The 26223-nt window shown below is 52.3% G+C and overlaps 1 long non-coding RNA gene across 1 annotated transcript; it reads left to right on the forward strand.

Moving 5' to 3' along the window:
- Positions 1 to 727: 727 nt before the first annotated feature.
- Positions 728 to 13862, forward strand: LOC129048721 (uncharacterized). The gene is made up of 3 exons (XR_008511299.2): positions 728 to 903; positions 7230 to 7330; positions 13266 to 13862. It is a non-coding gene; the product is annotated as an uncharacterized LOC129048721 (long non-coding RNA).
- The last annotated feature ends 12361 nt before the right edge of the window (positions 13863 to 26223 follow it).

Below are 26223 nucleotides of genomic sequence, written 5' to 3' on the forward strand. Positions count from 1 at the left end.
CCTGGCAACCCCTGAGTTTTGATCTGGCCCAGGTAGACCGATCATTTCCTCCAAGTCCCCCTTCCCTGAGGAGCTGGCGTGCTTCAGTCTCACAGGTAATACTACTACTACTAATGTCCGTGATAACGATAGGAATAGCTGCCATTTCGGAGGGTGAGCCCCCCATGTATTGCACATTACACACAATTGAGTTACAGAAACAAATCCAATTCATCTTCACTACTATCTGTGACATAGGTGCCAGCATTATCCCATGTTACGGATGAGGACGCTGAGGCACAGAGAGAAGTAACTTGCCCAGAGTAACTTGCCCAAAGTCAATTAAGGAGTAGCAGAGCTGGAATTCAAACTTGTGAAGTCTGGTTGTAGAGCCCCCACAATGATCATTCTTGGCACATGCTATGCATGCATTCATGAGACATGAATGGGGCCTGGAAGGCACAGAGAACGTGGGACAAGAGGAGTGTCCTCCAGGCTGGACATCCACAAAGCCCAAGTGTATTTGTGCTCCACAAGTGCTGCAAGCCCACTATCTCTTTTTTTTTTTTTTTTTTTTTTGTGACGGAGTTTTGTTCTTGTTTTCCAGGCTGGAGCGCAATGGCACGATCTCGGCTCACCGTAACCTCCACCTCCCAGGTTCAAGCAATTCTCCTGTCTCAGCCTCCCGAATAGCTGGGATTAAAGGTGCATGCCATCACACCTGGTTAATTTTTGTATTTTTAGTAGAGACTGGGTTTCATCATATTGGTCAGGCTGGTCTCGAACTCCTGACCTCAGGTGATCCGCCCGCCTCGGCCTCCCATAGTGCTGGGATTACAGGAGTGAGCCACCACGCCCGGCATACATGCCCACTATCATTGCCGTTTTCAGATGAGGTGGCTGAGCCTGAGCGGCGAAGGAGAGGTGAGTAGCCTAGGAGCTCACAGAACTGAAGGAAGGGACCCCAGGGCCCTGTGTGCTGACGTCCAGAGATTTCCCTGGCGGTACAATGCCCCCATGGCCTGGGCACTCTGGAGCTGACCCTGTCACCTACAATGTTATTCTCACCGTAAAGGCATCAAGGTGAGGGTGGTGCTTCCCAGGACATGCTCCCTGGACCACCTACCTGTGCCAGAGTCTCCCAGACACTTGTGAAAATGCAGATTCCTTGGTTCCATTCCCGAGCTCCTGAATTAGAACCTCCGGGGGTTGAGAAGAAGCATTAGGCTAGAAGGATTTCTGCTCAGACGTTGGAATAGATTCCGATGCTGAGTCAAGGAACCCTGGGCAAGTCATTGAATTTCTCTCAACCTTCATTTTTTTCATCTGTAACTTGGAAATGATAAAAGCAGTGGCTGTGAGATGCAACGAAATAGTGTGTGTGTGACTGGTGTATGGAACAGGCCGAATCAGTGGCATGCAAGTAAAAAACTTTTTCACTACCATCTTTCTTTTTTTTTTTTTTTGAGATGGAGTCTCGCTTTGTTCCCCAGGTTGGAATGCAATGGCGCTATCTCAGCTCACTGCAGCCTCTGCCTCCAGGGTTCAAGCAATTCTCCTCCCTCAGCCTCCTGAATAGGTGGGACTATAGGCGCGTGCCACCACGCCTGACTAATTTTTGTATTTTTAGTGGAGATGGGGTTTCACCATGTTGGCCAGGCTGGTCTTGAACTCCTGACCTCAGGTGATCCACCCTCCTCGGCCTCCCAACGTACTGGGATTACAGGCGTGAGCCACCATGCCCGGCCTCACTACCATCTTTCAAACCTGCCCTTTTGGATCTCCCTCCCCACCCCTTGAAAAGGACCTAGGGACCAGGCACGGTGGCTCACTCCTGTAATCCCTGCACTTCGAGAGGCCGAGGTAGGCAGATCACAAGGTCAGGAGTTCAAGACCAGCTTGGTCAACATGGTGAAACCCCACCTCTACTAAAAATACAAAAATTGGCTGGGCATGGTGGCGCACACTTGTAATCCCAGCTACTCAGAAGGCTGAGGCAGGAGAATCGCTTGAACCCAGGAGGTGGAGGTTGCAGTGAGCCAAGATTGCGCCACTGCACTCCAGCCTGAGACAGAGTGAGACTCCATCTCAAAAAAAAAAAAAAAAAAAAAAGAGAAAGTACCTAGGGTGGACCCGCATCTCCCTGCTCTGCGTTCAGTATTAAGGAACAGGCTCATCTTCAGCTGGTAACAGGTGCACCCAGTCTGATCCCAGGAGCTTAATCTCATGCCCAATTCAAAGTTCCTCCTCCCCCAGCTCAGGCCCATTCCCTGATTCCACTGCTGGGTGGGGAGGGGCTTAGTTGGTTCCTCTCTTCCCTCCTTCCACTCCTCTAGGCTGCCCTCTGCCCACAGTCAGGCCTAGAATGGGGAGTGGAGGGCAGTGTGGAACACCAGTAGGGTCTTACCTAGAACTGCTGAATCCAGGATAGGGGAGTCCTCTCAGGATGGCAATGTGCAAACGCCAGCCTTCTCTCTTTGGGGTGTCCTGTGTCCTGTGGGCTCTTCAGTGACCCGTTTTTGCTAAGAACCTCCAACCCACAATTCATCGGCCTGGGCACGCCTCCTCTTCCTGCTGAGACTTCCCCAACCCCGCCCTCAAGCCCACCTGATGTCTTCAGTCTTCCCTTCAGCCCCACACAGACGCTTTCTGTTGGGATTCCCTGATCCTGGCAAGCAGCAGACTCCTCGGATTGGTCCTTGCTGCATGGTTTGAGCCCCACTCCATTCCAGAGTGTCTACTTTGATCCACAAGAAACTTGGCTTTTGCCTGCCAAACTCTGGCAGAGAGGGTTTGCCCCTGCAGCCCCCTCTTCTCCAGCTTCCAGCCTCCAGATGGTGTTTCAAGTGCAAATCAGACACCTGTCCCTCTGCCCCACAAATCCAGGACTTGCCAGGAAGGGGACAGTCTTTGCACACCAGACCTCTCCTTCCAGTCTCTGCCTCCTTTCATGCTTGGGCTAAAGGTGGGTGCCAGTAATAGAACTGGTTTGGGACCATCCCTTTCTTCTATCCTACACAGAGACATTAAAATGTGTGGTGCTGAGCATCCGTGGTGTGCAATTTGGGGCCTCAGGACCTAACACAAAGAAGAAGTCCATAAAGAATCCCAGACCCTTCTCTTCCTAAAACAAGGGGAGATGGGGACTCAAGGGAGGAAACAGAAGAGCAGAAACCAGGGCTACGCAAAGCATCAGGCGGAGCAGGGCACCTCCACAGGCTCCCAGAGACGGACATAAAACCAGGGATTGGGGGAGATTCGTTTCTAATGAAAAAGCCATCAGGGCCCAGGTGTAAAGTATCATGACACTAATGGCTCAGGAAATCTGAAACCTTAAATCACAGCAATTTTTCCCCGGAGGGCAGGCCTGGGACCCCAGAATTAGATAGGGGGCTTGGCGTGTGCCAAGGCAGGAAATGCTGAAGGCGAATGCAGACTCCTCCCTGCTAAGACATTCAGATACACAGCAGCATGAGAGCTCAGAGGCTTCAGAATCCAGCTGGGCGCCATCATTTCACAAATGGGGAAACTGAAGCCCAGAGTCACACAGAGAGCAGGGGCAAAGCCAGAAGAGGAGCCTGAACTGGAGGCCCGTCCCTGTGCCAGCCTTGAAATCGCACCCTAGGATGGAGGGCTTTCCCACAGTCTCCTGCCAGGGTTCTCCAGCGGACCCTGGGGGAGGAGAACTCTGCCAGGGTCACTGAGCCCAGAGTGTTGAGTTTCTGCAGGGCTGTTGGGTGGTGGTGCTGGATGGGGCTAACCTAGAGATCTTATAAACAGGGTGAGCCAGCTGTCCCCACAAGTAGAGGCCACCGGCACTCACACCATGTAACGTGGTCCTCCCCATCTGCCTGCACCACCTTTCAATAGGGGCTCCCTGGGTAGAGGCACCTTGCCAGCCTCCCTCTACTCCAGCCTCCCTCTACTCCAGCCTCACTTTCACCATCTCTCTGCAGAGGAGGTTGAACTGGACCCTCTGTAGAGGCCCTCCCAGTGCTGACAACCTGAGATTTCAGGAGTCTATCAGCCTGCTGTTCCTTCCCCAAAAGAGTGGTGTTGTGAAGGCAGAAGGCAACCAGCAGGGTGAGGGGAATGATGAATGGAAAGACAGGAAGTATTTTGAGCTCCCAAGGAAAAACTGTAACACCATCCCCAGCCTTGAAGATTGCTCTGTGCCCTTTAATTCTCCAGATTTCCCTCCTCAGGGCCGGCATGAACCAAAAATCAGACACTTCATTCATTCATCCCACAAGGATTTATTGCTTCCCTGGAATGTTCTGTGTTTCTTCTACAAATCTTAAAATGTCTGAGAGCATCTAGCCAAAGTGGACGGGTCTCCCTGCTGCAGCCGAGTGAGACAGGCTGCCAGATAACTACTGACCTCTTTGGCCACCTCAATAGAGATATTGTACCCAAATCCAGGGAGGTGATTTTCTCAATCTGCTCCAAACTGACTAGATTCCTAGAGAGTGGTGGTGACCAGTGTGGAAGCATAACTTTGAGTGGAGCTAGAGGAGGTAACCAGGGAGGTGGGAGTTCTGGAACCAGAACATGTGGGGAATGTTGAGGTTGCTGGGTCAGGTCAGCCCAGGAGAGGGGTAATCTCAGGGGACAGGGATGCTAGTTCCAAACCTCTCTAGAAGACCTCAGAGACGGCTGGTTCAAGCTCTCCCCGCATAGTCTCCCTGGTTGATAAACCCTCATCCAGCTCACGTGCTTCCTGTGGCAGGGAGCTTCCTTCCACCTGGCAGTTGCTTCCCAGTAAGAAGATTTGGGCTGGTAGAAAGTTCCACTTATAGTCGGTGCCTCACGCCTGTAATTCCAGCACTTTGGGAGGCCAAGGCGGGCAGATTGCCTGATCTCAGGAGTTTGAGACCAGCCTGGGCAACACGGTGAAACTCTGTCTCTACTAAAATACAAAAACTTAGCCAGGCGTGGTGGCATGCACCTGTAGTCCCAGCTACTCGAGAGGCTGAGCCAGAAGAATTGCTTGAACCCGGGAGGTGGAGATTGCAGTGAATTGAGATCATGCCACTGTACTCCAGTCTGGGTGACAGAGCAATACTCCATCTCAAAAAAAATAAAAGTTCCACTTATTTGTGGTACCCCCACTTGTTACATCTGTGTTGATCTCTGCCAGATACCAAGCTGGGTGCTTTATCAAACCTTTTTCATTTAATTTTCACTGCCCTGAGAAGTAAAACTTATACTCCATTTTCTACAAATTCTGAGGCTCAGACAAGTCAAATAATTCACTCAAAGTCCCACAGCTAATAATACCAGAACTGGGGCTCAATCTTGTATCTCTCTGGTTCCAAAGCCATTTACATCAGAGTGTGCACTTCTTTCCTGCTTCAGCCACATGGAACTTCTTGTCCTTTTCCAAACCCGTGATATCCATTCATGAGTCACTGCCTTTGCCTATGAGCTCCTTTTGCCTGGAGTGTCCTCCCTCCACATCCAGGAGAGAAAAACTTCTATTCTTAGGGTTATGACTTTCTTCACTACTGTTTCACACACACACACCCACACCCCTAGCCAAAGTGGGTGGGTCTCCCTGCTGCAACCGAGTGAAAGACAGGCTGCTAAACAACTACTGATCTATTTGGCCACATCAATAGAGATATTGTACCCAAATCCAGGGAGGTGATTTTCTCAATCTACTCCATATTGACTAGATTCCTAGAGAGTGGTGGTGACCAATGTGGGAGCATAACTTTGAAGTGGAGCCAGAGAAGGTGACCAGGCTCCACTCCAAGTTATGCTACACACACACACACCCACACACCCCCCCCCATCTGTGCCTATTATGTTTTCTGACACATAGCAGGTACTCTGTCTAATCAATACACGAATGCATCAAAAATTCCAGTCCTCAACTCAACTCTCACCCACTTGGGGAAGACTTCCCTGCCTCCTGCCTACAGGGGCTGCTTCAGGCCCCCTCCCTGCTCCCACCGTCTCCACCACCACCCGCATCCCTACCCCATACACACCCCCCAGCTGACCACTGGCATCTCTCCTGACATGGCCTTGGCACACAAGAGGAACCCAGAAAGGAACATGGAGTGCACTGTAATGTTAGACCCCTAATAAAACTGAAAGATGACTATATCTAATCCTCTATTGTTACAAAAGAGGAAACTGAGGCCTGGAGAAGGCAGAGTTGGGAGGACAGGAACCCAAGCTCTAAATCCCCATCCTATTAAATGTCCTTACCAAAGAAAGAAAAAGGCCAATCAGATGAAGAGGAGGCCTGTGGGGGCTTAAGGGCCTGAGCTGGCGCTAAGTCCCACCTCGGGTCAGCCATCCCCGTAGTGGAGCTTGCAAGACCTGCCTCTGGGGCCCTGGAGGGGTGAGCTGGGGGTCAGCAGGAGTTACTCAGGCTCCTGCCTCCCCACAGAGGCCTTTTATTTTCCAAGCCAAGGGCCTCCTCCTTGCACTGGCTGGAGGAAAGGCCTCGGTGGGTGCTGAGTGGAAGGCTGAGGTTCAAAGGCTGCCTGTAGCAGGCGCCGGCCGTTAGCTTCCACCATAAATTTACAACCACCAAACAGCCCTGCATCCTTCAGGGAGGGGGAGAGGTGGCGAAGGCAGGTTTTTCCATGGCTGGCCCCACTGCTCTACAGAGTCAATGACTTGTTGGAAAGTCTGAGTGAGACAAAGTGGTCCATCCATGCTGAGGGAAGCGGTGGGCCTGACCTGGGTGTAAAGGGTCTGCCCGAGGGGCCTCACTTGGGGGCATCTCCGGACAGGCTTATAGCCTGCCCCCATCTGATCAGGCCATTTCCTGCTTAGCACAAGCTCCCATATTCCATAGGATGAAGTTCAAGTCCTGGATCAAGAATCAAAAAACAGGGGTGGATGAGGTGGAGGAGAGAGGTTAACTCCTTACCTCCAACCCCTGGGGGGCCTCTCTGGGCCCAGAGCCATGTGAGCCTGGCAGAAGCTGCCAGTCCTACAGATGGCAGCCAGGATCCCAAAGTGGAGTGTCCGGGCAGCAGCAGAAGTGGGCAGCACAGTGAGACTGATGGATGGTTGTGGGTTGGGGCCCAGCCCCGCTGCCGTGCTCAGCCTGCGACCACCCCTGATGCCCTCCTTTGTCTTCCTCATCTTCAGGGCCCTCAGAAGTCAGTATCCACACTGGCCTCTGCTCGGTAGGGCAAGACTTCCACACCAGAAACTGTAGAATCCCTGAGCATCAGATGCAGGAGGGGCCCTGGGTCCCTGACACCATGTCTTGCCTTTTGCAGAATGGGCAACTGAGGTTGAGAGAAAGGAAATAACTTGTCCCAGGCCAGCAGCTGAGTCACGAGCAAGGCACCTGGTTCTTCATCTAGTGCGGCCTGTGCAGGTGAGTGATGACCCAGCCCGGGCTAGGGACTGGGGCAGAGTCACAGCAGGAGAGCTGCCGGCAACACTCAAATTATCTCACCTCCCCTGATGCCGCCTTCATGCCAGGCCTGGCCTGGCCCTGGGGCCTGGTGCTGATGGTATCTGCCTCTGCCCTCCTAGTCATTTCCTGGCAAGACAGACCACCACATTCTGAGTGTTAAGTGCAGAGGTGGGGAGAGGATCGAGTGCTGTCTAGGGAAAGTGAGGAAGAGGAGGTCCCGGGCAGGGGAACAGCATGGGCAAAGGCGGTGCCCAGCTGGGGAGCTGCAGGTGGATTGAGTCTCTCTAGAATGTAGGGTGGGAGTCAGGCGGAAGGAAGATAACCAGGAGATGAAGCAGGAGAGCCAGGTGAGTGAGGCTTTGTGAGCCTCATTAAGCAGGTGGGCTTTATCCTGAGCCTGGGAAGGGTTCGAGGATGTCCTCACGGCCAGCTGCAGCAGAGTCACCTGTGGCCCAGGTGCCCAGCTCTCCCCTGCACCTGCCCACTCAACAGAAAGCCATGGGTCCCCTCACTGGGGAAAGTGAGGCACTGAGGTCTGGCTACGAGCCAAGGCCACCCCAAATGATCTTCTCAAGTTTCCTCCCTGGAACCTTGGGAAACTTGTTCTTAGCCAGGCCTGCCAGACCTCACCTCGAACCAGGAATCAGCTACCTCAAGTCTTTATTTAATTAAGGTAATTTTCTCCCAACCTGCACATCAGACTGAAAACAAAACAACAGCCTTGGCCTTTCCCTTTGCTGCTGGGGACTGGCTTTCCCACCAGTAGGGCGCAGCCTCCACATTAACCTCCCCAAGGGCTAAGCCTGGGCCTGGGGGCCAGGGTGGGTGGGTCAGGCCGGCCCTCCCATGGCCAAGGGAGGGGCTGGAGCATAGAGTCCATATAAATTAATTTAATTGGGCCCTATTATCACTTTGCTCCAAGCCTGCAAGCCTAATCTAGCGTTGAAGTAATTCATTGGGTGTGAAGTGTCCTGGAGCCAAGACTTCCCTCTGCTCACGGAACAAACCTCTCCACGCTTGGCCCAGGCCCTGGGCCACTGCAGCCTGGCTCAGCAGAGGGGTTGTGTGGGGAGCAGGGCGGGCAGGCGAGGCCTTAAAATAGCTCTTTGCCTTGGCTACATCCCCTGACTTTCCCAGAAGGAGGCTGTAGCCCACACCCCACCTCCCAACACACACACAGCCACATGTCAGGGTGACGGTCGGACCCTCACGGACCTAGAGGATGGCTGAAGAGGTCCAAGGAGACTTGGGTGAACCCCCAAATACTCTAAAATTTTGGACAAGTCTTTTTTCGCCTTTCTGCGCCTCAATTTCCCTTCTTGCAAAATTTTCTGGCTTCTCCCTTTAGTAGCTACATGACCTTAGGCAAGTTATAAGACTCAGTTTCCTCATCTATGAAACACAGAATCCATTAATGACCATCTTATAATGCTACTGGAAGGGCTGAATACATTAATATGCATAAGGTGATCTGAACTATGCCTGGCATACAGTAAGCACTCCATAAATGTTTGCTCATTCCTATTGTGAGACGCGGGTGGGATGGGAGCAGAGAGCCCTCTGTGCAACTGTGATTGCTGAGGCCAAGGTACACATTGTCATTATAATTTCAGAGAAGTAGGAGGGTGTGGGACGGTGTGGTTCCCACGGAAGTTCTGTCCCAGGATTAGGGCTCCTGAGAGCTGAGAGAATGCAAGTTGCCCAGCACAGTGTTGTTATGATTAGATTTGCATAACTTATGGTGCAATTATTTGTACCCTGATGCCAAGCTCATTAAGCAGTCAGGCACCATGAACCCACTGGTTGAGGCCCAATCTGAAGGGGAGACATGGCTTGGGGGCTCTAGGGGGCCCTGCTCTGGGGGCAGAAGAGGACACTCATGCATGAATGCAAGCGTGCATACCACATACCTACAGGGGGCCCAGGCACTGCCCGGGGTCTCATCAGGAACAGGTAAGGGCCATAGGCCCTAAAACGATTAGGGAGGCTGAGGATTTACTGGTCTGCCTGCCCATTCCTTTACCCCTCCTGAAATACCAGCCAACTTTTGCAGGGCTTTTGTGCTCCAGATCCTGGGCCTGTGTTAACCCCTGCCATCTGAGCCATGCAGCATCATGAAAGACAGCATCGATTAGCACTGCTCCTAGTATTAACAAACACCCATTTAATGACTTTAGCACCCAGGCCAGTCTCCGGGGAGGTTAATGGGCAACACAGTGAGACCCCCATCTCTACAAAAACTTTTTAAAAATTAGGCACGGGGCTGGGTGCAGTGGCTCATGCCTGTAATCCCAGCACTTTGGGAGGCTGAGGCGGGCGGATCACGAGGTCAGGAGATGGAGACCATCCTGGCTAACACAGTGAAACTCTGTCTCTACTAAAAATACAAAAAATTAGCCGGGCATGGTGGCATGTGCCTATAGTCCCAGCTACTCGGGAAGCTGAGGCAGGAGAATCGCTTGAACTTAGGAGGCGGAGGTTGCAATGAGCCAAGATCGTGCCACTGCACTCCAGCCTGGGCAAGACTCTGTCTAAAAAAAAAAAAAAAAAAAAAAATTAGGCACAACGCTGCATGCCTGTAGTCCCAGCTCAGGAGGCTGAGGCAAGAGGATCACTTGAGCCCAGGAGTTTGAGGCTGCAGTGAGCCATGATCATGTCACTGCACTCCAGCCTGGGTGACAGAGCGAGACCCTTTTAAAAATGAACAAATAAAAAATAAATATAAATATAAAATTAATCCCCATTTAATGGATGGGGAAAGTGAGGGTTGGTTGGTCCAACCAAAATTTCTCCCTAATAAGCATAAAAGTGAAACCAAAGGCTTCTCCCCACTGTTATTTACTCCCCAGTTCAGAGATCATAGGATACGGGTCCTATCATTTGTGGAAATAGCTGGGAAACAGTGAAGGAATCCTGGGCTGGGAGTTGGTGAATCTGAGTGAGTCCTTTCACTTCTCTGGCTTCAATCTCCCCATCAGAGCTATGGGAGTGATAATCTCTCTCCCACTGGGCCGCTGTGCAAATTGGATTGGCTCAGGGACTTACAACACCCCTATGCGGGGCTTGGCACCCACTAGGTGCACACAAGACAAAATAGCATCTGAATTCAGCCCCAGAAACACTAAACCAGGAGAATACTCAAGTGGCTCCTGACACACCCCAACCTCTGGAAGAAGAGGCTTCTTGGTCAGAAACCATTGCCTTCTGCATGTCGCCTGTCACCTGTCGCCTATAAGGAGACTCCCCACATGTTGCCAGACAGGGTAGAATGCAAGTTGCCCAGTGCACTGTGAAGTGAGCATCCCAGCTTCGCTACCCAAGATGAAACCTTCCTTGTTCTGTAGCTAATGGTGCAATTATTTGTAACCCAGTGGCTGGGAGGTGGAGGGTGGCTCTGCTCCTCCTTCCCCTCTCCTCCCTCAACACCCAGGGCTCAGCAAAATCCAGGCGGAGCAGGTCAGGGAAGATTCACCCAGGGTGCTGTGGCAGAAGCAGCTGTAACCTGCTCCATCTCCAAAACACCCCCAAGTGAACACCAGAGATGGCCTGGCTGAAACAGGGCTGAAAGGCATCCTCTCCACCCTCCCTGAGGGCTGCCAGGGCCCTGGAAAAGTGGTGGCAGCTCACATCTCCAGTCAGGGACTCTCCCCCGACCTCACTCCCATTCTCCACCTTGAATTCTCTCCCTCCTGGGTTCCTCCCATCACCACTTATCAGCTGGATATCACTGTGCAAGTCACTAGAGCTTTTCAAGCCTCCATGTCCTCATCTTTAAAATGGGCTAAGAAACTGTCCCTCCTGCCAGGTGTGATGGCTCACACCTGTAATCCCAGCACCTTGGGAAGCCAACGTGGGTGGATCACCTGAGGTCAGGAGTTCGAGACCAGCCTGGCCAACATGTCAAAGCCCCATCTCTATTAAAAGTACAAAAATTAGCTGGGCGTGGTGGCGGGTGCCTGTGATCCCAGCTACTTGGGAGGTTGAGGCACGAGAATTGCTTGAACCTGGGAGGTGGAGGTTGCAGTGAGCCAAGATCACGCCACTGCACACTCTAGCCTGGGCAATAGAGTGAGATTCCATCTCAAAAAAAAAAAAAAAAAAAAGTTATCCCTCCTCACAGAGTTGTGAGAATGACCTGCAGTGTAAGTAAAGCACCTGGGGAAGCGCTTGGCAAACAGTAACAGAGGGCTGGGGAGCTGAGAGTTTTGTTTTGTTTTGTTGTTTAGCCTGTCTAACCCACAGTCCTGGGAAAGGCAGGCCCAGCTCTGCTCACTTGTCTTCCCCCTCAATCATACCACTTACATCACCTGCCGGCTCTCAGCCAGTACCCAGGCTGTGCCCCTGAAGGGCACAGGGGCCAGGGATGCCACCAGAGGCCGAATCGTGAGGACAGTTCTGATTCGGGGAGGCCCAAGAGCCCCCACACTCTATACACAATGGTATGGGGCATTTGCAGAGGCAGCATTTGCAGTGCTCCTCCATGTACCAGGTGAGGCCAAGTACCAGACCTGGCAGAGGAACCAGCCCTTGCTGCTCCTCCAATCCACCCCCATGGTGCTGGATTATTGAATTCTCTGGAGTACCCCTCAGCCTCTCCAGTGCTCAGCTGCCTCCATGGCTCCCCAGGAGGAAAGCAGGTGCCAAAGGAGGAGAAGTTTGGAAGCAGAGAGATAATTATAAGGCTGATGGGTGAGCCGTATGACGACAGGAAAGCCTGTAACTCCTGTGAGCCTCAGTTTCCCCACAGGCCATGCATGGGTGATGACACATGCCTCCCATGTGCGATTCTAGGCCTTCCAGGTCCCTCTTCAGAAATGAAGTCCTGGGAGTGCAGGAAGACAGCCCCCAGCTGTCAGCACTTCAGCAAGATCAGCTCTGCTGAAGAAAGCTGCCTTGGCCAAGATCACTCCCTCTTCTAGGGGCAGCCTCCGCTGATGACTGACCAGCTTGCAGGGAGGGGAGACCCAGCCCCTCACCTCAAACTGGGGCAACTCTGAGTCTTGTCTCAGGTCCAGAGCTCCCCCGGGAGCCAGCTGAGGCCTTCATATGACTATCACAGCCTCCTGCTTCCTCCCCTCCTTTTAGTAGGGATGATTCCAGGGACACCCCTCATCAGCCAGCCAGGGGCTGCCTCTCAGGGAAGCCAATCTGTGATCAACGCCATGTGAGAAGTGGCAAATACTTGTCCTAATTTGTCTCTATTTCCTGGGCATTTCTCTGCCAACATAAGCCTCCCTCAATGGGATCCAGGCTCCCTGAGGGCCAGGACCCTGCTTATTTTTGTTCATCACTGTATTTTCATGCCAGGTAGATGGTACGCACTTAACAAATGTGGACAGAAAGAAAACAGGCAGGAAATGGAGATGTTAGGATGATCTTTTTTCTTCTTTTCGAGTCAGGGTCTTGCTCTGTCGCCCAGGCTGGAGTACAGTGGTGCGATCTCGGCTCACTGCAACCTCCGCCTCCCAGGTTCAAGCGATTCTCCTGCCTCAGCCTCCCGAATAGCTGAGATCGCAGGCGCCCACCACCACCGAGTAGCTGAGATCACAGGTGCCCACCACCATGCCCGGCTAATTTTTGTATTTTTAGTAGAGATGGGGTTTCACCATGTTGGCCAGGCTGGTCTCGAACTCCTGACCTCATGATCCGCCTGCCTCGGCCTCCCAAAGTGCTGGGATTACAGGCGTGAGCAACTGCGCCCGGCCAAGGATGGTCTTAAGGGAGGAAGGAAGGCAGTCAGAAGGGACATAGGAGAACCTACTGGACTCAGGTTCAGGTGAGAATAACCCCAGGAAAGTGCTGTTCAAACTGAGAGCTGATGGGAGGAAAGACACTGGCCAGCGGTGCCCGCCGTGAGGAGCGGACGGAGGGGCAGAAGGACATATTCTTCCAGGCACAGGCAAAGGCTCTGAAGCAGGAGTCTGAGGAGCTGAAAGAAGGCTGAGTGTAAAGCCCAGGAGGTCACAAGACGAGGCCGGAGAGGTGGGCACAGCTGGACACTGCCCCATGGAACACAGCCTGAGCCTCGAGGCAATGGGAGCCTGAAAGTTTTAAGCAGAGAGAGACAGGATTGGGTCTGCGTTTGGAAAGATCTCGCTGCCACTGCGGAGGAGGGGTGAGAGGAGACTGTCACGGTCCAGTGTGACTGTGCTTCCACAACTGTGACGATGGTGGAGATGGGAGAATTGGCAACAGCAGCTTATTTGGAGGCAGTATCCTCAGATTTTTACTGCTTGCTTGTTTGGGCGTCAAGGGTGAGTGAGAGGAGAGAGGAATCTAGGAAGATGTGTAGATTTTAAGCCCTGGATGGATCATGGGGTCATTTACTGACCTGGGGAAACCTGAGAGAGAAGCAAGTAGGGGGTGGGGTGGGGGACAGATCAAGTGTTCTAGTTGGAGAAACCTATGGGACACCCAGAGGGCAAAGTCAGGGCGTCTGTGAGATATAAGATCTGGACCTGGGAAGAAGTGCCCAGGTTGAGGACTGAGATGTGAGGGCAGCTTGGAGGTGGATTGTGAGTCTTTGAAGGGAGGACCCCGTGGGAGTCTGCTTGGCAGTCCCACATAGCCTAGGCCTGGGACGGAGACCATGCTGGGTAAATGTTTAGCTGGCTGGATAGGTGTGTGGATGGACGAATGAATGGATGGTGGGGGATGGATGGAAGAATGGGGGGATGGGGGGATGGAGGGATGTGGGGATGGATAGATGGATGGATGGATAGATGACTGATGGTGGATGGATGAACTGAAAAATAGATGTGTCCTCCCCTGTACATCCATGGGTTCCCTAAGAGTGGAGACTGGGCCCTCTCTTGATGCCCATAGCGCAACCCAGGCCTGAAAAATAACCAGTGCATGGAATGCTCCTCTTGCTACCACTTTCACTGTGAGGGTGATGGAGCAAGAGTGAAGAGGAAGTGGGGAGGAACAAGGGACAGCCAGGCCCCTCACTCTACAGACAGAGAGCTGAGGCCAGACAGAAGCGGAGCCAGGGCCCGGCTCCCAGCTGGTGCCTTTTCCATAGTGCCTAGCAGCACTTCCACCTCTCCAGGCACCTTCAGGAGTACTGGGCAACAGCTATCCCCCTGAAACAGATAAAGAAACTGAGGCCCAGAGGAAATCACCCACTTGCTCAAATTCATATCTCGAGATAGCACTAGGGATTAAAATAAACCAGTTTGGAGTTTAAGACTTGAGTCCAGATTCCCAGCTGGGGCACCGGTCGCTCGGGGCCATTCCAGCCCCTCCCTCCATGGGTCTCACTTTCCTCAGTAACAGAATAATGATGGGGAGGCCAGCCCTCTGGGGTGTGGGGAGGCTGGGCTGGGTGTGGCACAGGCTTGGAAACCTGCAGAGCATTGTAGAGGCTTTTTGATCCTGTGGGCGGATTGCAGGGCCTGGCCCCCAACCCTGGCCCCCAGCAAGTCCTGGCTGATGTCAGCAGGTCTGCTGGCCAAGCTAGCTTGCTTGGGGCAGAGAGATGAGAGCTAAGATGGAGCGTTTCTGAGATGAGGCAATGCGACGCAGCATGAAGGGAATGCAATTTGACGGGCCCTTCCTCCACCCTCAGTAGGCGGGGCTCAGGCTGAGGGGACAAGCACAGGGAGGCAGCTTCAAGCTGAGCATCTGCCAGTGGCACTTAGCCCCTCCCTCGTTACCTGTTTCTCAGGGGCAGCTGAAGGGTCCCATGGCCACAGAGTACAGACCGGGCATGTGAAACCAGAGTCGAATGGGGTTTTGCCAGCTGGTGGCAGAACTGAAGCCCAAGGCTTGCAGGCTAGGAATATTTGCACTGCTTGTTTTACTCATTCATTCATTCATTCATTCATTCATTCAACAACCTTTCCTTCCGGCCCTGTCATGGGAGCTGCAGACTCAGAGAGGAATCAAACAACCCCCTGCCTTCAGGAACTCCTGGTCTGATGGGGAAACAACCACATAACTAGTCGATGACAACGTGGAACTTGTGTCACAACAATTCACAAGGGCTGGGGAGCCCAGAGCAGGGCCCAATCCAGGCTCCAGTGCAAGGAAGCTTCCTGGAGGAGGCTGAGTCTGTAGGAGAAGAGGGGCTCCAGGGCTACATCCCAGCAGGGCAGGGAGTACAGAGAGATGACAGGAACTCGAAGAAGGGACACCCTCCACTAACTAATTCAGGCCCCACCCTAATCCCCAGTTGTCTTCCTGCTCCTCAGATTTGCTTCGCCTACATCTCAAAGGTGGTGGGAACAAGCATGCTCTGCCCACAGGTACCCGAGCGGAGCCTCTCCTCGCATCACCAGCTCTCTCCACACAGTGTGGTTTCTAACAGGGCCGGTGCTGAATGCCAAGAAGGGCAGGTCATCTCAGCAGCTCCCAGTCCTAAGAACTAGTTCATTTGCTCACAAGAAGTATTGATTGAGTCACTCCTATGTGTTAGTTATTCCTACCAGTTAGAGTCACTTTAAGAAAAAAACAATGAGTGAATATTGCTTCCCTATGCATGGATAAGGACAGCTTAGGAAAAGGTGAGAAACTGGATTCTGAAAGACATTCAAGTGCTGATTCCACTTTTAGTGGCTTGGCAATTCAGGATCTCAGCTGGTTGATGGGGATGGTAACACCTCACGGAGCGGCTATGAGGACTCTGGTGGAGGAGGCCTTTACACCAGGCAGGGGCTCAGTAAAAGTGTATCTCCTCTCGTGAGCAGCACCCTCCCCACACCTCCCTGGGCAGGGAGTGGGAGTTTCAGGGATGAGGCAGGACCGGAGGCAGCAGGAGAGGCTCTGGGGCATGCTAATACTTGCCTGACTTCCCCACTCGAGCTGGGATGATGCTTTACCCTTCATGTCCCCTGGCATGAGTTGGCGGCACCATCCCAGGGGCCAATCTGACTTTTCCCACCAGGAAACCAGCAGGGACTCTCACTGCAGCCCACAGCTAAGGACCAGTGCCAGAGGCCCTGCTGTTCAGAACTGGGTGGTGCTTGGAAGAGTCACCCTGCTCTGAGACTGATGACCCAGGGGAAAGGTTTACCCTCCAGAAGTGGCTGGACCCCTTGGCTGAGTCAAGGAGAAGCCCTGATCACAACCCCAAGGGACCCGTAAGAGGTAGCCTCCCAGCAAGAGGCTGACCTCACCAAGTGGTGTAATGCTGGCAGGGGTGGTGATGGCAAGGTGGGCATCAGACTGCACTGGGCATCACCACCAAGCAGACACTCCCCAGCAACTCCCCACACTGTCCTGCCCCAAACACACCCCCAAGAAGGATGGCTGCAGCTAGGGCACAGGGTAGACTAAAGGAAGTTCTTTAGCACGCTCACCCGGAAGGCAACCTGAGTGCTTCCTCCTGGGAATAAAGATGAAGCTGTAGGCCGGGCATGGTGGCTCACGCCTATAATCCCAGCACTTTGGGAGGCCGAGGTGGGTGGATCACTTGAGGTCAGGAGTTTAAGACCAGCCTGGTGAACATGGTGAACCCAGTCTCTACTAAAAATTCAAAAATTAGTTGGGTGTGATGGTGGGTGCCTGTAATCCCAGCCACCCAGGAGGCTGAGGCAGGAGAATCACTTGAACCCAGGAGGCAAAAGTTGCAGTGAGCCAAGATAGTGCCACTGCACTCCACTCTGGTGATAGAGCAAGACTCTGTCTCAAAAGAAAAAAAAGATGGGCCAGGTGCAGTGGCTCAAGCCTGTGATCCCAGCACTTTGGGAGGCTGCGGCTGGTGGATCACGAGGTTAGGAGTTGAAGACCAGCCTGGCCAAGATGGTGAAAATACAAAAATTAGCCAGGCGTGGTGGCAGGTGCCTGTAATCCCAGCTGCTTGGGAGGCTGAGGCAGGGAACTGCTTGAACCTGGGAGGCGGAGATTGCAGTGAGCCGAGATTGCACCACTGCACTCCAGTCTGGGAGACACAGCGAGACTCTGTTCCAAAAAAAAAAAGAAGCTGCAGCTGCCCAGCCAAAGAGGCTGCACCAAATGACCACCAAAGGGCTCCCTAAAGGATCTGAACACTTGCCTTGGAAGAACAGGAGGGAGTGTGCTTTGTGCCGTAACCAAGTCAGACTTTTCAGGAGTTCTTGGTTCTGGGCCTGTGTTCATTGTGGGATGTGGGCAGGCCCAACCCTCTCTGAGCCTGAGACACCAAAGGCCCTTCTACCTTTGACTTCTATGTAGCATCAAGACTGGGCACCCAGATACAGAGGCCCCTTGGGGGACTTCAGGCTAAAATTTCCTTTATTGGTGCCTAGAGAGGAACAGGGATAAGATCAAGGTCATGCAGCAAGTTGAGGACACTCCCATCATCGGTACAGTGACCTAGAAGCCTGAGCCCACTCTGCTGGCCTCTGCTTTTGCCCTTCCATGCTCCTGGGTTTTTCTGCAACAAATATTTGCAGTTTGTTACCATGGTTTTTTTGTTTTGTTTTGTTTTTTTCTGAGGCAGAGTCTTACTCTGTCACCCAAGGTGGAGTGTAGTGGTGCAGTCTCGGCTCACTGCAGCCTCGACCCGCCAGGCTCAAGCAATCCTCTCACCTCAGTAACTGGGACTACAGGTGCATGCCACTGCTCCCAGGTAAATTTTGTATTTTTAGTAGAGATGGGGTTTTGCCATGTTGGCCAGGCTGGTCTCCAACTCCTGGGCTTAAGTCATCCGCCCACCTCAGCCTCCCAAAGTGCTGGGATTACAGGCATGAGCCACTGCACCCAGCTCATTACCACATTCTGCCCCACCTATCTTCATGGGCAGCCCATCACTGCTTACTTCTTGCTTCCAGACACCCAGCCTACTGACGACAGGGCCCCTTGAAAGGCCTCGGTATTAATATTTTGGCCGGGCCTGATCCCAGACCATGTGCTGCTTGCCCCACTGGGCCTTGCCTCTCCCTGGATCACTGGGTCGGCCTCTTGGCTGGCCTCCAGCTGCTGGTCTCTACCTCACAGCAGCCACAGAAGTGCTTCTGGTACTCAAGTGTGCCCAGGTCCCTGCCTGACTTGGAACAACTGGAGACTTCCCATGCTCTAAAACAGGGAGGGAACCTGACTTCTTGAGGGCCCAGGCACCTGAGTGGCCTCATGATAGCTCCACATTAGCTTTGCTCAGACTCTGGGAGATTTGGCCCCTGCTGCCCTGTAGCTCCTGGGAGCAGTCTCACCATGCTGAGCCCATCCCTTTAGCTGTCTGAGGCCTTGCTATGCCAGGCAGCCTGGTGAGCCTGGTTTCTATTCACTCACTTGCTGTGTGACTTTAGGCAAATCACCTCTCCTTTCTGTGCTTCACTCTCTTCTGCAAAACAGAGTTAGTAATTCCAGTGTGACCCCACCAAGCTGTTGTTAGGATTGCGAGGCTGTGCATGGAAGTACCAGCACAGTGCCTGGCCCATTGCGGTGTACCATGATCTGGTAAGGATCCTCTCAGAGTGCACCTGTCATTCAGTCATTCATCCAAAAGGACAGCACAAAGCTCCCATGGGGGCCAAGCCCCATGCCACGGGGAGCAATGTGAATCAGGTGCCAGAGTCCCCACCCTGGAGGCGCTCTGGGTGATTCAGCAAAGAAGATGGGCGCAGGGACCCTCAGTCACATAGTGTGGTCACAGCTGTGGCAGCCCAGAAGGGGCACCTAAGCCCCCATACCTTGGAGGACCCCACTGAGTCATGGAAGGTGAGTAAGAGTGAGACAGTAGGATCGGCACGGACAAGTCATGAGGGCCAGGGTGAGCAGGGGCCTGGGAGCCCAGAGCAGATCCGCATCAGTTAAGCAGCATTTAGGGATGATGGGGGCAGGGAAGGGTTTAACCGGGGGGTGATGGTTGGATCTGTGTGTGAGGGAAAATCCCTGGGCTGGGTGGGGGATGGATGGGGTGGGAAAAGGTACAGGCAGGCATGGAAGAGACAACACAGCCCTCTGTGAGGAGGCTGGGACAGTGGTCCAGGCCGGGTAGATGGCGGGAACCGAGAGGAGAGGGGTTAATGGGGAGGGCAAGAGGAGGCAAACGGGAGGGTTTAGGAGGGGGAAGGGATGGGATGACCTCCCACATCAGGCACTGGAACCACCCCTGAGCTACTAACCCATTCAGTGACTCAGGCAAGCCCCTCCCCCTTGGGGGCCTCAGTTTACCTACATGTGAAATAGGACATGGGCCAGAAAATCCCTGGAGGCCCTCTCTACTCACACATCCTGTGGCTCTGTAAAGCAAGTGGCCTTCCCTGCTTCTGGAGGAGGAGGAGCAAAGCCCATCCCCACCCTACCCCTCTAAGCCTCATCTCTGGAGATGGGCCCCAGGGCCAAGCGGGACAAGGGGTCTGACCCACTTAGGTGAGGGCAGGTAGTGGCGCCCTGGAGGCTGCATACACAGAGCTGCAGCGCCACCTACTGTCCATGTGGGAAGAGGCCACCAGTCCCAGGAGCCCGGCTCTGACCTAAATAAATCCCAGTGGACTGAAGCACAGCTAAGAGTTCCTACCTGGGCCCACAGGCCCAGTTCCCTCCCCGCCACCCCCAGGTCTCTCCAGATGGCTCGATGAATGCAAGATGCTTCCTTCTGTAATGGATTCTGACCACATCATTCTCTTGCTCAGAAACCTTTCATGGTTCCTCACTGCCCTTGGAGTCCATACTTGCTCCTTAGCTGGCATTCAAGGCTCTTCCCATCCGGGCCTCTGCTGACCTCTGATGCCCCATTTCGTATACAGCAAAATACTCACCAGCTCCTTAAACATTCCATACTTTCCCCAGTCTTGTGGCTTTGTATTAGGTTGGTGCAAAATTGCGATTTTTGCCTTTACATTCAACGGCAAAAACCGCAATTACTTTTGCACGGAGCTATATATATATATATATATATATTTTTTTTTTTTTTTTTTTTTTTTTTTGAAATGGAGTCTTGCTCTGTCGCCCAGGCTGAAGTGCAAAGATGTGATCTCAGCTCACTGCAACCTCCACCTCCCAGGTTCAAGCAATTCTGCCTCAGCCTCCCGAGTAGCTAGGATTACAGGCACACCCCACCATTCCCGGCTAATTTTTGTATTTTTAGTAGAGACAAGGTTTCACCACGTTGGTCAGGCTGGTCTCGAACTCCTAACCTCGTGAGCCACCCACCTCGGCCTCCCAAAGTGCTGGGGTAACAGGCGTGAGCCACCGCGCCTGGCCCCCGATATATATTCTTGCCTCTGCTTGAAATAACTTTCTCTGCCTTCTTGGCTTAAAAACCAGTGCAGGCCGGGCGTGGTGGCTCACACCTGTAATTCCAGCACTTTGGGAGGCCGAGGCGGGTGGATCACTTGAGGCCAGGAGTTCGAGACCAGCCTGGTCAACATGGTGAAACCCTGTCTCTGCTAAAACAACAAAAATTAGCCAGGCGTGGTGGCACACGCCTGTAGTCCCAGCTACTCCGAGGTTGAGGCAGAAGAATCGCTTAAACTGGGAGGTGGAGACTGCAGTGAGCTGATATGGTGCCACTGCACTCCAGCCTGGGCAACAGAGCAAGACTCCATCTCAAACAAAACAAAACAAAAAGTACCAGTGCAAAGTCACCTCCTCCATGAAGCCTTCCTTAATATACCTTTCTCCCCTAGTTCACTACTGAGCACAGAGCCTGCTCTTGGTAAAAGTTCAATCCCATCTTCCTCTGGGTCCCCATAGTTCCTGCACTGTCCTTTATCCCTGCATAGGCCAGGAATGTTTCTGTACCCATCTCTTGCCCTCCCCAGGCTCTGAGCTCAAGGGAAGAGACTGTGTGTGACCCATTGCTTCTCAGCATAAGGTCTGGTGTTCAATACATTTGCATTTATTAAGCATCTACTATGCGCCATTGGACTAGATGTTTTCCCGTGCTTTACCTCATTACAGACTTAGGTCACCTGTGTTGAACATGGGAGTCTTGACCACTTTGTTCCTGCTCTTCCTGTCAGCCAAAATGCCTTGCCATGAGCTTGCCGCATAACCATGGGTGGCTCACTGGACTTTCATCTGGGCAAAGAGAAGGGTGTGCTGACACCACTCATGGCTCCTTCATCTGGGACCTACCCAAATCCCACAGCTTTGCTCACCTGCATCTGATCCTGTTGTGCCCAAGATGCCTGCTCCCATGCCTGGATACCTGCTGCAGCTGCTCCAAGCCAGGACCCTGCCAATATGTCATCTTAGATCTTCAGCTCTGGGTTGGTCTTCCAGGTGCCTCTGCCTCCCAAGGAAACCCAAGGAACTCCGCCAGAAAGGGAATGCCTAAAAGAGCAGCAGTGGGGACTGTAGGGGTCCTCCTGCCTGCCCATTTGTTATCCAGAGTGGGGCCCTGACTTGCCTGAAGTTACACAGGGACTCCGGTATTCCAATCCTTGGCCTTAAAATTGCTGCTATCCCCTGTTACTTCTATCTAAAAGCCCTAGAGAAGTTTCAGGAGACACTCAAAGGGCCCTTGTCTGGTTTCCAGGCTGACCAACTCTAATGGAGAAAAAGCTCACTCACTGAGCATACATCATATGCCAGGCATATAGAATCCTTCAATGGAGGGATCATTCTCCCCATTTTACAGAGGAAGAAAGTGAGGCTCAGAGTGAATGAAAGACTTTCCCAGGTCACATGTCTGCAGTAGAACTGGGGCTCTCGGGTGGCCTTGATCACCATGCTCGGCTCCCTTGAAGGCTGACACACACAAATTAATTCCAAAGACAAGGGAGCAAATAACCAGATACAGGCTTTGGCGTTCTGAGACCCTGAGGGAGCAGGGAAGACTTCCTGGAGGTGGTGAGTGGGGCACTGACAGAGGCCTTGGAAGAGGGTCCAAGCTGGACTAATGAGGAAGGAGGAGAGTTGGCAAGAGGGAGACATTCCCTCTCGTGTCACCTGGGTGCAGGCACTGTGACTTCTGCCTACAGCCTCCTCACCCATTCCCTGCCACTCCCGCAGTCCCCCTCCCACACCAGCCAGAGTGGCCTTCCCGGAAAGCAAATTACTGGCCAGTCAGGGTCCTGCTTACCATCCCTCAGAGTCGCCCATCCTCCAGCATGGTTTTCCAAGGACCTGCTCTGGACTGGCTCTCCCCACTCTCTCCAGCCCCATCTTGAGCCACTACACCTTGAATTCAGTGTTTCAACAACACACAGTATTTGGAATTTCTCCAACTGCCCCCTGTTGGTCTTTGCATATTCTGTTCCCTCTGTCCATCATATCTATTCATCTTTCAGAGCTTAGCTGAAATGCCTCCAGGACGCCTTCCCTGAGCCCCAGATTGAGTGGGGCACCCTCCCCCAGCTCCCACCCTGGGTCTGTGTCTGCCTGCCCTGCCCATGCCCGCCCCACAAGGCCCACGCTTGCGCCCTCAGGCTGCGCAGGGCGAGGGTTTGGGGGCGCGGTACTGACGGGTGTCCAGGCCTCTCCTCGCAGGGTTCCGCGCGTGGAAAGGTGGGCCGGGGCCAGAAGACGCGCTGGAAAGGCGTTTTCTGCCCCCTCCGGGCCTCGGGAATATTTATGGGCTGCCGGTGGGGCAGGCGGGGTGGGGTAGGCTGCCCGGCGGGCGGGAAGCGCTGCGCACTCGGGTCCCCTGCGGTCCCCGGCGGGGGTCGGCGCGTGCGGAAAGCGGCCCCGAGCCCCCAACCTCGGCCCGTCCGCAACGGAAGAGGAGGCGACCGCAGCCTGGAAAAGAAGAGCCCCCAGCTGTTTCCTTCCACCCGGGCGGGCGGGACGGAGAAGGGAGGGAGCCTGGGAGAGACGCAGGTGTGGCGCTCGCCTGTGCTGGCGGGGCGGCAGCCGGGGCGCGGCACCCTCGGAGTCTCGACTCTGCCCACTTCACAGGCAGAAAACTGAGGTGGTCCCATGGCCAGAGCTAAGAAAGGCGGTGCTGATTCCTGGGCCTCCGCTGCTCACGGCGTCCTTCAGGATCCCAGTAGGCCGAGGGCAGCTCACTCTTAGGTGACTACAAGAATCACGGGGACAGTTGTTAAAATGCAGATTTCAGGGCCCCATCTCCCAGAGACGCAGTAGGTCTGAGATGGGACCCAGAAATCAGCTCTTTAAAACAACGAAATAGTCCACATGTTGTGAAGCACTGGTGAAGAGATGCTTTGGAATAGGAAGCTTCTCCCTCGGCCTAGTTAAAGCAGAGAGCAGAGAGCGGGGACTTGGAAGGGAGGGACTTGAACCCTGAAGCCCAGGCTTTCCTGCTGGGTGACTAACTTCTCTGTGCCTTGATTTTATCTTGCCTAAAGTGGAGATAACATTCAGCCCACAAGGTTCTGTAAAATCAAAGAGATCTGAGTAAAAGTGCTTTACTAACTTCACCACCACCATCATTATTATTCACTGTCACTGCCCATCCCCTAGGCAAGGAAAGAAGCCATCCTGAACCTTTGGAGTGATGAGCTCAGATGCCACCACCTCTGCAAAGGCAGCCCTGGTCATTTGGGAGGAAGCCCTCTTTCCTCTGAACTGCACACCACTCCTTCACCCCCATTTGGTGCTCCTTGTATGTGCCCAGGGCTGACTCTGCAGTACCATGTGCCATTTTTTCACCAAAATATGAGCTCTACCTTTGGGGCTCCTCAAAGTCAGCAATTATGTCAGAAGGGCTGCATGGTAGAGACCTGAGTTTAAGTCTCAGGTCTGTCATTTACTGAGAGATCTTGAAACCGCCTTTGCAAAATTATGACTGAGACAGTGAAAGAGATCTAACTTAACTGACTCCATTTTGCTTCTAACCTCCAAGCTGTTCTTGTTCATTCCTAAGCATAGATTGAACTATCTTTGGGAGAAATTTAGTTTATAGTTTATTGTTTAAACAAAGATGGTAACAGACCTTTCCCAAAGCAGATCTCCTTCTTGCCTGGGGACTAGATTGCTTTGGCAGGACTAACATTAGCCACAAGATAAGGAATTATGGTTTAGGAGCCATGCAGCTGGAGGATACAAGATTCTGACCCTCTCTAACCTGCTCTAAGATCAGTGCTTGAGATGTTTCACAGGCCCTGCACTTGACGGATCAGCTGGCACCACCCAGATCAATAAACTGGCTCATCTGATCTTGTGGCCCCCACCCAGGAACTGACTCAGCACAAGAAGACAGCTTCCACTCCCTGTGATTTCATCTCTGACCAATCAGCACTCCTGGCACACTGTCTTCCCCCCACCCACCAAGTTACCCTTCAAAACTCTGCTCCCCAATGCTTGGGGAGACTGATTTGAGTAATAATAAAACTCTGGTCTCCCGCACAGCCAGCTCTGCGTGAATTACTGTTTCTCTATTGCAATTCCCCTGTCTTGAAGAATCGGCTCTGTCCAGGCAGCAGGCAAGGTGAACCCCTTGGGCTGTTACAATCTCAGTAAATGTAAACTGTCCCCGTTATTCTTGGGGCCACCTAAGAGTGAGCTGCCCTTGGCCTACTGTGATGCCAAAGGGCGCCATGAGCAGCGGGGGCCCAGGAATCAGCACCGCCTTTCTTAGCTCTGGCCATGGGACCACCTCAGTTTTCTACCTGTGAAGTGGGCAGGAAGGCTGTGGGATCTTGATCAGTGCATCCACCTCTCCAAACGTCTATCACTTTAGAGTGTAAAGGTTTAAATGGAATAATGTCTATAAAGTACTGTAATGTCTATCACTCAGTTGGCCTAACTTGAATAAAACAAATACAAGCTGGGCAGACTGAGGAAGGCATCGCAAGGAGTGGCTTTTGACCTGGGCTTTTAGAGCCAGGAGTCTTAGCAGGTAAAAAACTTGTGGGGAAGGGCCCCTCTAGACCCTTTTCCATATTCTGGTTACAGTCTCTATTAATGTTTATAACTTTAAACAGAGACTTCCTGCTCTGAAATGTGTTGCTGCTGCCCATTTAAAAATTGAACTAGAATAAAGATAGCAAGTGGAACTCACACTATGGTCTTCCCTGAAACCAACTAAAACAACAGTAAAGGGATTTATCATAATATTGGAAACCAGACACAGCCAGCAAAGAATGATAATTGATTAAATCCTAAAAGGCAATAAAGAAAGTTGAAAATCAGCCCAATTTACACTGTTAAACCCCCAAATGGTTCAGGAGTTGGTTGTACCAGGTACTTCTGGAAAGTGGGTGGGTCGGAGGGGGGCGGGGTGGAGGCTAAAAACAGAAAGATTGCTTGGAAAACAATCAGACTTCCAGATACTCTCTCTCCTGGCAAAATACTAATACTCCAGACAGGATACATAGAATGCTTCAGGCAGGAGATTGGAGGAGGTTTTCTTTTGACTAGCACAAAATAAAAGACATGGAATGGCCCAATCATGTGCACAGCCCCAATCATGTTCAGAGGGTATCAAATCTGTTTTAATGTCTCATTCTTAAATACGAGCAGACAGCAAAGGATGAGTAAGCATTTAAGAAAAGCCTCTAATTAAAAAAGAAGTCAAAAGAATAGGGGGAAAGGAACTTAGAAGATGGCAACTATGCAAAAAGCTGAAGACTTCAAACTATAATTAACATCTTAAGAAATAAGATATTGCTGCAAAAAGCTGAAGACTTAAAAGAAAACTATAATTAATGTCCTAAGAGATAAGATATTGCATCCATAAACAAGAATGGGATGCTACAAAAAAGAACTCTTGGAAATTAAAAATACAATAGCCAAAGATGAAAAAAACTCAAAAGAATGGTTGGAAGATAAATTTGAGAAAATATAGGGAAAAGGAAGAGACAGAAAACAGCAAAGACAAGCTAATTAGAGGGCTAGTGAAGGTGATTAAACACCTAAATGACAGGAATTCTAGAAAGAGGGATTAGAGAAAATGTCTGAGACTGAAATACATGAGTTTCAGATTGAAATAACCCATTGAGGAGTCAGCACAATGCATGAAAATAGATTCACACCAAGACATCAAAATTTTAGAATCTTGATAACAAAGAGAAATC

This window comes from Pongo abelii, chromosome 9, assembly GCF_028885655.2.
Source record: "Pongo abelii isolate AG06213 chromosome 9, NHGRI_mPonAbe1-v2.0_pri, whole genome shotgun sequence".
In the NCBI taxonomy this organism is placed as follows: domain Eukaryota; kingdom Metazoa; phylum Chordata; class Mammalia; order Primates; family Hominidae; genus Pongo; species Pongo abelii.